This window comes from Pristiophorus japonicus, unplaced genomic scaffold, assembly GCF_044704955.1.
Source record: "Pristiophorus japonicus isolate sPriJap1 unplaced genomic scaffold, sPriJap1.hap1 HAP1_SCAFFOLD_365, whole genome shotgun sequence".
In the NCBI taxonomy this organism is placed as follows: Eukaryota; Metazoa; Chordata; class Chondrichthyes; family Pristiophoridae; genus Pristiophorus; species Pristiophorus japonicus.
Genome location: NW_027253488.1, coordinates 192975 through 205079, shown reverse-complemented (window position 1 = coordinate 205079; position 12105 = coordinate 192975). Strand labels below are relative to the sequence as shown.

The window sequence follows — 12105 nt, the reverse complement described above, 5'->3', positions numbered from 1 at the left end:
AATTGAATACTGGAGGGAGAAGTGAACAACTTATTGATTGTTTGATGGCAGTGTGAATGTTGCCAGCAGCCTGTGGTAACAGTAAAAGTCTACAGCACCTGATATTTGCAGTCGGTCTCCCGTCCAATTACGAACTAGACCTTACGCTACTTCGTATCCGAGATCAGACATTTTCAGATTGGCATGGCCGTAGCGATATAACATATGGCTCTCTCTTTACTCAAAGAGCGACTGACAGCTGCTTATTTCTTTCAGTCAGCTCATCCATGAATGTTGCTTAACAACTCGGAAGCATTTCCACTTCTTACATTTCCTTTTACCTGCCTTCCCACCTTGCTTTCAATCTCTCTTCGCGCCATCTCTCGCTAACCTGTGGAATTCTCTGCCACAGAAAGTTGTTGAGGCCAATTCACTAAATATATTCAAAAATGTGTTAGATGTAGTCCTTACTACTAGGGGGATCAAGGGGTATGGTGAGAAAGCAGGAAGCGGGTACTGAAGTTGCATGTTCAGCCATGAACTCATTGAATGGCGGTGCAGGCTAGAAGGGCCGAATGGCCTACTGCTGCACCTATTTTCTATGTCTATGTCTATGTCTAACACACACACAAAGTTAAACCCGGCCTGCAATGCTCAGTACAATCAGGCCAGTGGCTATTAGAGAGAGAGAGAGTGAACGAGAGTTGCATAAAAAGCGGTGGAAAGAACAGCAAATTGAGTGCTGAATGAATGCAGCAGCAACCTCGACTAGTAAGAAAAGCCTAGTACGCCTGGCATTGTGAATCCTATCCAAATACTAAATAGACCTGTACCTACTTTGGTGCAGAAATGAGCTACGGTGTAGTAGTTATAGCGCATTGTCTGAGTTGGTCATACAGGTGTGGGTGTGTTGTTTTGCTCGGTTATTTTGTTGCTGTATTTTTTGTTCAGTTGTGTGTGGACCCCCTTGACTTTCTATGGCAGCAGGAGAATGAGCAGCAAAGATTTGGAAAAATAAGGTCAGAGGGTGAAAGAGAAATTGAATGCAGAAGGGAGCGGCGAACAACTTGTTGATAGTTTGACGGCAGTGTGAATGCTGCGAGTAGCCTGTGGTGGCACCAAAAGTCTACAGCACCTAGTATTCCCTGTCGGTCTCCATTCCAAGTATTAACCAGGCCTTACTCTGCTTCGCATGTGAAAGCAGACTTTTGCAGACTGGTATAGCCGTAGATATCTAACAGCTGGCTCTCTCTTTACAGATAGAGCGACAGACAGCAGCTTATTGCTTTCTGTCAGGTCATACTTGAATGCTACCGAACAGCTCGGAAGCATTTGTACTTCTTATGTTTCCTTTTATCTGCCTTCCCTCCTTCTTTTCTGTCTATCTTCGCGCCATCACTGGCTAATACAGAAAAAATATAAGCCCGAGTCTCCATTGCAATTACAAATCAGGTCTGAGTCCATTGGAAAGAGAGAGAGAGATAGATAGAGAGAGAGAGAGAGAGAGAGAGAGAGAGAGAGAGAGAGAGAGAGAGAGAGAGAGAGAGAGAGAGCGAGCGGGAGAGCTAGAGGGAGAGAGAAAGAGAGGGGGCGAGAGGGAGAGCTAGAGAGAGAGTTGTTGAAAGCGCAGGAATGAACTGCAAATGGAGTGCTGAAAGAAGGCAGCGACAACCTCCATTAATTGGAAAAGCCTAGTACACCTGTTGTTAAGACTCCTATCCAAGTACATATCAGACCTGTCCCTACTTTGTTACAGAAATAAGCTACGATGTGATATTTATAGCACAATATCTCCGTTTTATCGAGGCAGCAGGAGAATGAACAGCAAAGATTTGGAAAAATAAGTAGAGAGTGAAAGAGAAATTGAATGAAGGGGGGAGATGCTAACTCTTTGCTGATTGGTTAAAGCCAGTGTGAATGTTGTGAGCAGCCGATGGTGGCAGCAACAGTCGACAGCACGTCGTATTCACAGTCCATCTCACTTCCAAATACTTACCAGGTGTTAGTCCCTCTCGTCTCCGAGAATAGAGTTTTTTCAGACTGGCATGGCCGTAGTGATATATCAGCTGTCTCCCTTTTTCCTCAAAGAGCGACAGACAGCAGCTTATTGATTTCTGTCAGCTTATACATGAATGCTATTTATCATCTGGATGGGAACATAGAAACAAAGAAAATAGGTGCAGAAATAGGCCATTCGGCCCTTTCAGCCTGCACCACCATTCAATAAGATCATGGCTGATCATTCACCTCAGTACCCCTTTCCAGCTTTCTCTCCATACAACTTTATCCCTTTATCCGTAAGGGCAATATCTAACTCCCCGTTGAATATATCCAATGAAGTGGCTGCAACAACTTTTTGCGGTAGGGAATTCCACACGTTAACAACTCTCTTAGTGAAGAAGTTTCTCCATAATCTCTGTTCTAATCCTTTTCCTTCGATGATGTCCCCTGGTTCTGGATTTCACCAACATCGGGAACATTCTTATTGCATCTAAACTGTCCCGTCCCGTCAGAATTTTATATGTTTCTATGATATCCCCTCTCATCCTTCTAAACTCCAGCGAAGATAAGCCCATTCGATCCAATCTCTATTCATAAGCCAGTCCTGCCAGTAAGTTAATCAGTCTGGTGAACCTTCGCTGCATTCCCTCAACAGCAATAATTTCCTTTCTCAGATTATGAGACCAAAACAGCACACAATGTTCCAAGTGAGGCCTCACTAAGGCTCTATACAACTGCAGTAAGACCTCCCTGCTCCTATATTCAAATCCCCTAGCTATGAAGGCCAACATACCATTTGCCTCATTCACCGCCTGCTGACCCTGCATGCCAACTTGCAATGACTGATGAACCATGACACCCACGTCTCGCTGCACCTCCCCTTTTCCAAATCTGCCCCCATTCAGATAACATTCGGACTTCGTGTTTTTGCCATCAAAGTGGATAACTTCACACTTATTCACATTATACTGCATCTGCCACGCGTTTGCCCATTCACCGAACCTGTCCAAGGCAACCTGCAGACTTTGAGCGTCCTCTTTACAGTTCACACTGTCACCCAGCGTAGTGTCATCTGCATACTTGGAGAAATTACATTCAATTCCCTCATCCAAATGATTAATTTTACTTGTAAATATTTGGCGTCCCAGCACTGAGCCCTGCATTATCACACTGGTCATTGCCTGCCATTCTGAAAAGGACCCGTTTATCCCGACCCTCTGCTTCCTACCTGCCAACCAGTTCTCTATCCACGTCAGTACATTACACCCAACACTATATTCTTTAATTTCGCACATCAATCTCTTGTGTGGGACCCTGTCAAAAGCATTTGGAAGACCAAATACAGCACATCCACTGATTCTCCCTTGTTCACTCTACTAGTAAGATCCTCAAAACATTCTCGAAGATTTGTCCAGCAGGATTTCCATTTCATAAATCAATGCTAACTTGGATTGATCCCATCACTGCTTTCCAAATGTGCTGCTATTTCATCTTTAATAATTGATACCTACATTTTCCCCATGACTGACGTCAGGCTAACCGGTCTATAATTACCGTTTTCTCGTTCTCTCCTTTCTTAAAATGTGGTCAATCTTATCATTCTTTAGCGATTTGGATATGTATCTGAAAGAAAAAGCAATGCACGTCTGCGGGTAAATGACAGGGGAGTGGGACGAGCAGATAGTTGGCATGGGCTCGACCGGCCGAAAGATCTTCTTCCGTGTTGTAACCATTCCATTATACTATGATTATCTAAGTTCGTGGCGCATTTACTAGTGTGGATGGAAGCAGAATATTGCAAAGCGACGTGGATTCAATCGCCACAATGAGAGGCATCTGATGCAGAAAATGCGGGTGTGCGAAACATCGGGTTTAATGACTTTAAATGCATCATTTTGTTTTTGTGAAGTTTCGGTCAGAGACATGTTTGGGAAAGGAATTGTTTGCTGAAAGGGACAAAGCATTTAATCTTCTTTCTGGCTGTTGATGTCACATTTCTTTTCGATGTTATTCTTCCAGAATGTATATTTTCTTTGCTGTTTCACAATAACCCGTCCCTTGCTCAACAATCTATTTCATTGTTTCCCCTGTCGCATGTACATGTAAGCAGCAATGAGGATTTTGAAACAGACCACTAACGCATCGTGCCCAAAGTGGTTTGTGTTTTAAGAGGAAAATTGCAGAGCACAGACAAAGTATTAAATTATGGACTCTCCTTCAGTTAACATTTCTTTAGTTGTGTAAATTAAGATCATCAGTTAATTAATGATGTTTCCCGTGAAAGCAGGATAACATTTAAAAATTATACATGTTCTACATTTTGAAAGACACTGGTTAGTCAGAACAGGCAGTTCGATTTGTTAAGGAAGGGTCGCGTTTGACTAACTTGATTGCATTTTTGGTGGTGGTCACCAGGTGAGTTGATGAAGTATTGCGTATGATGTAGTGTATATGGATTCTATTAATGATTTCACTAAAATCCCACATGGCAGTCTGGTTAAGAAGGTAAAAGCCCATGGGATCGAGGGCGAAGTGGCAAATTGGATCCAAATAAGATAACGTTTGAAGGGCGTTTTTGTGACTGAAAATATGTTTCCAGTGGTGTTCCGCAGTTTTCAGTGCAAGGTCCATTGTTTTTTTATGGTATTTATTAATGATCCAGCTTGAATATCGGGGTTATGATTGAGACGTTTTCAAGTCATAATAAAATAGGCAGTGCGGTTAATAATGAAGAAGGAAGCTGGAGACAGCAGGAAGTTGGGCAGAACTGTGGCAAATGGAATTTAATCCAGAGACATGTGAGTTCGTGCATTTGTCGAGCGCGAACAAGGAAACAGAAAAAACATCAACTGGTTGGATATTGAGAAGTGTAGAGGAACAAATAGAAATGGGATTGCATGCCCATACATCCTTGAACGTAGCTGGCCAGTTGGATAAGTTAGTTAAGAATGCATACAGGATGGTTGTGTTTATTGGCAGATACATGGAATAGAAGAGCAAGTGGGTTATGCTGGAACTAAATAATCTTCCAGTTAGTCCACAGCTGGAGTGCTGCGTGCAGTTCTGGTCACCGCATTTAAGGAAGCACGTGATTGCGCTGGAGAGGGTAGAGAGGAGATTTACGTAGATGTTGCCGGGAATGGAGCAACTTTGCGATGAGGACAGATTGGAAAGGTTTGGATTGTTTTTCTTGGAAAAGAGGAGGCTGATGGGCGACAGTATTGAGGTGTTTAAAATTAGGAGGGGCCGAGATATTGTTGATTAAAATGGCCTATTTCTCGTAGGGGAGTGGTCAACAACCAGGGGGCATAAATTAAAAGTATTAGTCTCAGGGTTAAAGGGGATTTGAAGTTAACATTCTTCATCGAGATGTTTGTGGGTTTCTGGAACTCACTGCCTGAAAGGGGATGAAGGCAGAACCTTTCAACACGTTTAAAAAGTACTTGGATGTGCACTTGAAATGTCGTAAGGTGCAGGATTACACACCTAAACCTGGACATTTGTTGGCCGGTGCAGGTACAATGGGCCGAAAAGGACTCCTTCCAAGCTGTAAACTTCTATGATTATATAATTATCGGTTAGCATTACTTTCATGATGCAAAACGAGGCGATCGGCTAATAAATGACGTTACAAGTGAACAAAAATGTTCGTGTAAGCTGCGGCACGAACTCAGGAACCTGAGATAAAGAATCTTATGAGGATACTGTTCGGTGTATGCGGAGCTTTGGCTCGAGACGTGACATTTTGAAGCCCAGTGAATGGCGGTAAATCGCTGTTTGAGGCTGCATTCTCCGCTTTCTACCGGCAGCGGCTGATTGGAGAGTGCGTGACTGGAATGTTGAGGCTTGTACCGCACTCAGTAACTCTGGAGCTGTGGAAGAGCGTTTAGTCTCTTGGTTTCTTTGTGGCTTTGATTTTCTATTGTGAAGCGAGGCAGCGCGGCAGGATCCTTTAATAGTCTCTCACAGCTCAACTGAGTGAATGGAGTGTGCAGCTTTTAGATAGGTTTATCCCCCTTCAGGACTGGAAACGAGAGGGACTGAGAGACACTGTGTAGAGTTTGAGTTTGTACAGAACGGTACACAAAATCAGCAAATGCAACAGCGTCGTGAGGCACTGCACTCTGTTAATATTGAACCATTAATATGAATTATTCAATTTTTTCTAATCATTAATTGAACAGGTTTGCGAAATGTTTCCGCCCGGTTTCGAACCGGGGACCTTTTGCGTGCAAGGCAAACTTGATAACCACTACAGTACGGAAACGCTGCGACAGAATAAATGTCGGGAACATAAACAGAGCTTTAACCTCAACAGCTGCCCTGCACATCAGGAGCTTGCATTGCGCGAATAGAATGTGTTGCTATATTTAGCAAGGTTGTGAGTGTGGTAGGAATTGATCCCATGTTTCTCGGACTTTATACATAGGACCAGGAGGTGGCCATCTCGCACCACTGGTTAGAATCTGGAATACACTGCTTTAAAGGCGGCGGAGGCAGACTCAAACTTATCTTTCCAAAGGGAGTTGGCTCAGTATCTGAAGGAAAAAAATGCACAGCTGCAGTAAAATTACGCGGATGTGGGACTTCTTGAGAGTAGGCATGGGCTCCATGGGCTGAATGGCCTTCTTCCGTGCTGTAATCATTCCATTATTCTGTGATTCAATAACTTAGTGGCACATTTAATAGCGTGCATCGAAGCTGAATATTGCAAAGGGACATGCATTGATTGGGCACAACTAGCGGCATCTGATTGAGAAGATTCGGGTGCGCGAAGATTCGGGTGTAATGACTTTAAATGCATAATTTTTGTTTTGTGAAGTATCGGTCAGAGAAATCTTTGGGAAAGGAGTTTTTTGCTGAAAGGACTCAGCATTTAATCTTCTTTCTGGATGTTGGGGTCACATTTATTTTCGATGTTATTCTTCCACAATGTCTATTTTGCTTGCTCTTTCACAATAACCAGACCCTTGCTCTTCAATATATTTCACTGCTTATATGTTCACAGCAATGTTACAAAGGGGGAATTAGGAGTTCCAGAAAGACAGGAATTTGTTCAGTACAGCGGAAATAGCTCCAGAAACAAACGAATTACATTGATAAAGAGAAGAGTTGGCTCAAAAAACAGGTAAACTAGCTATTCCTGTAGCAGCGAAATTAGGAGAGCGCACCATAATCAGAATAATTCGTAGCAAAATTTATCGGGGATATGGCAGCCACATAAAAAGCAAAATATGGTGCAATATAAGCAGCACAATTTGAAGGTCCAGAAACAGGGGAATTAGGATCTTCACGAACAACTGAAATAGCTCCAGACACAGGGGAATTAGGAGCTGCATAACCCGCGGAAATAGCAGCTTCAGCAATAGTGGCATTCGGAGCACTATTAAGATGGGATTTAGCAGCTCCAAGTACATTAAAACTAACCACAGAACAAGGGAAATAGCTCAAAAAACAGGGGGAATGGGATATCCTTAATTAGAGGAATTAATTCCATAAACCGGGGAATTAGCTCCAGAAATATTGGAGTAAACCTCACAAATTGGGTAATAAAGTGCTCATGAAACACCGGATTTAGAAGCTCCAGAAAGCTGGGAATTATGTCCAGAAATATCGTGATTAGCTTCAGAAAGAGTGAGAATCAAGTGCTCCAGAAACAGAGGACATTTCAGCTGCAGATACAAGGTGATTAGATCCAGGAACAGTGGAATGTGCTCCATAAAAGGATGAATTTGGAACTCCACAGACTGTTAAATTAGCAGCTCGAGAACAGTAGAATTTGCTCCAGAGGCAGTGCAATTAGCTCCAGAAAGAGGGGAATTGTGTTTAGAAAGAGCAGAGTTAGCTCTAGAAAGAGGTAACTTAGCTGTCCCTGCATCAGGCTTTTTTTGAGAACGCGCCATAAGAAGGACACTTCTAATATATATATATATATATATATATATAACTTAAATAGGACAATTCGGTGCTTCATCAACTGCGCAATTTGGAGTTCCAGAAAATGAACAATTAGGAGTACCACAACACCTCAGAATCTCCAGAAAGTAGGGAACTAGGAATTCCAAAAACTATCGAATGTTCTCCACATACAAAGGTATTAGGTCCAGAAACAGCTGTATCAGCTACAGAAACAGAGCAATTCCTTTCAGGAACAGTGAAATTCGGAGTCACAGAAATAGAGCAATTAGGAGCTGCGGGAACAGGGGAATTAGCGTAAAAACAAGGGAAATGGCGCCAAAAAAAGGGGAATTAGGTTTAGAAACTGTGCAGTTAAGTGTTGAATGATGAAAAGTAGAAATTACAGAAACTAGTAAATTAATACCTCCAGAAACAGTGGAATTCGCTCCAGGAATAGGGCAATGGGGATCTGCAGAAAGAGGGGAAGCGAGCTTCATGAAGACAGGAATAATCACAGTGCAGCTTAATTAGCTTCAGAAACAGGGCAATGGGGAACGATAGAAACAGGGGAAGCGAGCTCCAGGAACACAGGATAATCATAGTACACCGCAAATAGCTCCAGAAGCTGGGGAATTTTAGAAAGAGCAGAGTTATTCCTGAAAAGGTGAATTTTCTGTTCATGTTGCAGGATCATTAGGAGAGTGTACCACAAACAGGACCATTCTAAGTCATATATATCGGCAAACCAAAAGAAACATAAAAAAGGACAATTATTTGAGCTCCAGAAAAAGGAAATTAGTATCTCCAAAGGAATTTTCACCAGAAATGTAAGAATTAGCTCGAGAAACAGTCGAATTCAGAAACAGGGGAGCTACCTCGTAAACGGATGAATTAGGAAATCCACAATCTGGGATATGAGGAACTCCAGAAAAACACATGAGCTCCAGAGACAGTGGAATGAGCTCCAGGAACAGTGGAAGTAGGAGCTGCAGAGAGGGGCATTAGGAGTTCCAGGAATACTGTAATTATTTTTAGAAACAGGGTAATTATGTTTAGAAAGAGCAGAATTAGCTCTAGAAAGAGGCGAATTAGCTGTCCCTGCAGGAGGGGATTTATGAAAGCGCACCATAAGCAGGACATTTCCAAGATATATATATATATATATAATTAATAGTCACTTAAATAGGACAATAAGGTGCTTCATCATCAGTGCAATTTGGAGCTCCAGAAAAAGGACAAGTTGGCGCTGCGCAAGCAACTCAGAATCTGCAGAAAGTGGGGAACAAGGACTTCCAAAAACTATCGCATTTGCTCTGCAAACATAGGTATTAGGTTCAGTAACAGCGGAATTAGCTACAGAACGGAGAAATTCCCTCCAGGAACACGGACATTAGGAGTCACAGAAAGTGAGCAACAAGGAGCTGCAGTAACAGGGCAAGTCGCGCAGAAACAAGGGAATTAGCGCCAGAAACAAGGGAATTAGGTCTAGAAAATGTGCAATTAGGTCTTGAAAGAAGAAAAGTAGGAGTTATCGAAACTAGTAAATTAGAAGCTACAGAAACAGTAGGAATTCGCTCCAGAAAAAGGGCACTGAGGAGTTGCAAAAACATGGGATGTGAGCTCAGGAGCACAGGAAAAATTAATAATAACATAAGAAAATAGAAATTAGGAACAGGACTAGGCCATCTAGCCCCTCGAGCCTGCTGTGCCATTCAACAAGATCATGGCTGATCTGGCCATGTATTCACTCCACTTACCTGCCCGCTCCCCGTAAACCTTAATTCCCTTCTTGGGAATCTGTGACTTGAGTCCCTTAACTGTGACTTGAATACATTCAATGAGCTAGCCTCAATTGCTTCCCTGGACCGAGAATTCCACAGATTTACAACCCTCTGGGAGAAGAAATTCCTTTTCAACTCGGTTTTAAATTGGCTCCCCCATATTTTGAGACTGTGCCACCGAGTTCTAGTCTCCCCGACCAGAACAGAAAACTTCTCTGCTTCCATCTTGTCGATCCCTTTCATTATTTTAAATGATTCTGCAAGATCACCTCTCATCCTTCTGAACTCCAACGAGTAAAGACCCAGTCTACTCAATATATCATCAAAAGGTAGCCCCCTCATCTCCGGAATCAGGCAAGTGAATCGTTTCTGTACCCCCTCCAAAGCGAGTATATCCTTCCTGAAGTAAGGTGACCAAAACTGCACGCAGTACTCCAGGTGCGGCCTCACCAAAAGCATATACAGTTGCAGAAGGACCTCCCTGCTTTTGTACTCCATCCCTCTCACAACATTCCATTCGCCTTCCTGATTACCTGCTGCACTTGCAAACTAACTTTTTTGGGATACATGCACAAGGACACCCAGGTCCCTCTGCACCTCAGCATGTTGTAATTTCTCCCCATTCAAATAATATTCCATTTACTGTTTTTTTTCCCAAGGTGGATGACCTCACATTTTCCGATATTGTATTCCATCTGCCAAACCTTAGCCCATTCGCTTAACCGATCTAAATCTCTTTGCAGCCTTTCTGTGTCCCCTACACAACCCGCTTTCCCACTAATCTTTGTGTCATCTGCAAATTTTTTACACTACACTCTGTCCCCTCTTCCAGGTCTTCTACGTATGTTGAAAACAGTTGTGGTCCCAGCACCGATCCCTGTGGCACACCACTAACCACCGATCTCCAATCCGAAAAGGACCCATTTATTCCGACTCTCTGCTTTCTGTTAGCCAGCCAATTCCCGATTCATGCTAATACAATTGCACTGACTCCGCGTACCTTTATCTTCTGCAGTAAACTTTTGTGTGGCACGTTATCGAATAGCTTTTGGAAATCTAAATACACCACATCCATCGGTACACCTCTATCCACCATGCTCGTTACATCCTCAAAGAATTCCAGTAAATTAGTTACACATGATTTCCCCTTCATGATTCCATGCTGCGCCTGCTTGATTGCACTATTCCTGTCTAGATGTCCCGCTATATCTTCCTTAATGATAGTTTCAAGCATTTTCCACACTATAGACGTTAACCGGCCTATAGTTACCTGCCTTTTGTCTGCCCCCTTTTATAAATAGAGGCGTTGCATTAGCTGCTTTCCAATCCGCTGGTACTTCCCCAGAGTCCAGAGAATTTTGGTAGATTATAACGAATGCATCTGCTATAACTTCAGCCATTTTTTTAATACCCTGGGATGCATTTCATCAGGACTAGGGGACTTGTCTACCTTGAATCCCATTAGCCTGTCCAGCACTACCCCCCTAGTGATAGAGATTGTCTCAAAGGTCCTCCTTTCCCACATTCCTGTGACCAGCAATGTTTGGCATGCTTCTTGTGTCTTTCACTGTGAAGACCGAAGCAACATAATTGCTTAAGGTTTCAGCCATTTCCACATTTCCCAATATTAAATCACTCTTCTCAACTTCCCTTCTCATCTTCTCATCCCCCTTCTCTTAATCAATGTACAGATTAATTTGCTCCAGAAACAGGGCAATTGGCAGCTGCAGAAGCATGGGAAGAGACCTCGAAGAACACAGTAATAATCACAATACAGCGCAATTAGCTCCAGAAACAGGGGAATTAAGTTTAGAAAGAGCATAGTTACCTCCAGGGTCATTAGGAGAGCGCACCATAAACAGGACAATTTGGAGCCATATATATCGGGAAACTACAAGAAATGTAGAAAGGACAATTATGTGCTTGATAAACTGCGGAATTTGGAGCTCCAGAAAGAATTAAGAGCTCCACAGGAATTTTCCCCAGACAAAAAATATATTAGCTTCAGAAACCGTTGCATTTACAACAGAAACATGGGAGCTACCTCCAGAAAAGGATGCATTAGGAGATCCACAATCTTGGATATTATGAACTCCAGAAAAAATATGAGCTCCAGAAACAGGGAAATTAGCTCCGGGAACATGGGAATTAGGAGCTGCAGAGAGGGGAATTAGGAATTCCAGGAATACTGGAATTAGATCGGAGACTAGAGTTTTGGCTCCAGAAACAGGGGAATTATGTTTAGAAAGAGAAGAGTTAGCTCTAGCAAGAGGCGAATTAGCAGCAGGGGAATTAGGAGAGTGCACCATAAACTGGACATTTTGTACATGTACATATATATATATAAAACTATTAGACACTTAAATAGGACAATTAGGTGCTTCTTCAACAGTGCAATTTGGAGCTCCAGAAAAAGGACAATTAGGGGCTCCACAAACAACTCAGA

At 42.7% G+C, this 12105-nt stretch overlaps 1 non-coding gene across 1 annotated transcript; it reads right to left on the bottom strand.

Annotated features, from left to right (window-relative positions):
- Nucleotides 1-6174: 6174 nt before the first annotated feature.
- On the bottom strand, nucleotides 6175-6247 carry trnaa-ugc (transfer RNA alanine (anticodon UGC)). The gene has a single exon. It is a non-coding gene; the product is annotated as a tRNA-Ala (tRNA).
- Nucleotides 6248-12105: the final 5858 nt, after the last annotated feature.